The following is a 1,626-nucleotide window of genomic DNA, read 5'->3' as shown; positions in this document are numbered from 1 at the left end:
TTCAAGACCAGCCTAAGATACATGAAACCCTGCTCAAGAAACAAAGACAAAAACACTCATTGCACTGAATTCGGGTCCGCTTTTCTGACCCTACCGTGTGTAGCTTACATCTGATAGTACCCTATTTTCAAAGAAATGCCACCTTCATAGGAACCCAAGAATAGGACTCCAACATAACTTCTGTTTATAGTGTGTGTGTGTGTGTGTGTGTGTGTGTGTGTGTGTGTGTGTGTGTGTGAGGGGGGGTATACATGTGTGCAGTGTGGGGGCACCGTCCCGTGTGCCATGGTATACATGTGGAGACAAAGGGCAGCTGCCAGGCTTTGCCTTACAGCTTGTTGCTCCTGCTGTGTCAGCTGGGCTGGCCCAGGAGCTCGCAGGCATTCTCCTGTCTCTATTCCCCTTTCAGAGCAGACACACTGGCATCACCTATGCCACCAGATCCAGCTTCACGGGACTTCTGAGGATCCAAAGTTGCGCTTTTTTTTTTTTTTTTAACTTTCCCCAACTTTAATTTTAAAAAAAGAAAAAAAAAGCAGTGGAGGTAATCTCTAGAACATGGTGAGTCTACTTGGATTCCTCCTTTTTATGTGACATTTGATTTCAAAAACGCCTGACGGTGTACACGGTTCCCATCACACTAAGCAGGCGAGAAGCTGACATCTGATGTGCTCATCTTCTGTCTTCCCCAGTCTGCGGTCTGCCTTTGGGTCAGCAATGATGGCCTGAATGGCTACTATGGCTTCATCAATCTTCGCCTGGAGCCCTCTGAGCTCTTCTATGTGCAGCAATCCCAGGCTCTGAGCAGCTTCACTAAGAACTGCACATGTGTCAAAGCCAAGACTATGTTTATCTAAAGCAACAGGTAAGCCCTCTTCTGTTTGATTTTGCTTTAGCAACTGCATCCTGTGTTAGATGCTCCTGAACGAAAAATACAAATTGCCTTAAGCATTACCAAGCAATTGTCATGATGCTGAATCTGAAGGAGGTTAGCCAGAGCCATGCCACCAGCCTTAAAATCGGGCTTGTGTCCAGCTTAATCAACAGCTCTGCATTTTCAGCTGTGTTGTCAGTGTTTTTCCTGTTATCAGGTACTAAGTCCTTGTATTTCCAGCATTATCTCCATATTTAAGCCCAACAGCCAAGCCAAGAAGCCACTCAATCGCTTCTTGCCCATCCTGAATCTTGAAAGAACAGTTAACTTCTCTGAACTACTCAGAACTTGGGCCAGTTGCTGCTGTGGATGTTTCTCAAGTTACCTCTGTCTTTGGTCCTGTAGTGTCTGATTTTCTGGCCTTTGAGTGAAACAATAAAGGTTCTAAATTCTGTTTCATCTTTACATTTGAAGCGTGTAGTAGTTCAGGGCTGTAAGCTTTCGTCGTAGCATGGTCCCTGCTGCTTGCACTCACCGCCTGGGCCTCCACTGGGACAGGAGAAGTGGGGTGAGGCAGGTCAAAGTTTTTTTAAGGGTTCACAATTCAACTCAAAATGGTCCTGGTGGCATTCTGAACTGCTTAGCCACAGCTGAAATTTATGCATCTGAACTTATACAAGAGAAAACAAAGTCCTCGGTTTGTTTAAGTCTTTGTTCATAGTGTGAAATTCATTTCCTTGCTGAAGTTGTCA

The 1,626-nt window shown here is 45.1% G+C and overlaps 1 pseudogene; it reads right to left on the bottom strand.

Annotated features, from left to right (window-relative positions):
- Positions 1-635: 635 nt before the first annotated feature.
- LOC128104612 (RNA transcription, translation and transport factor protein-like) lies at positions 636-1,387 on the bottom strand (annotated as a pseudogene).
- Between the last annotated feature and the right edge of the window lie 239 nt (positions 1,388-1,626).

The sequence above is a fragment of the Peromyscus californicus genome, unplaced genomic scaffold (assembly GCF_007827085.1).
Source record: "Peromyscus californicus insignis strain IS unplaced genomic scaffold, ASM782708v3 Scaffold_8__1_contigs__length_139910024, whole genome shotgun sequence".
NCBI lineage: Eukaryota > Metazoa > Chordata > Mammalia > Rodentia > Cricetidae > Peromyscus > Peromyscus californicus.
The sequence above is the reverse complement of the archived record's forward strand: the minus strand, read 5'-3'. Positions and strand labels throughout refer to the sequence as shown.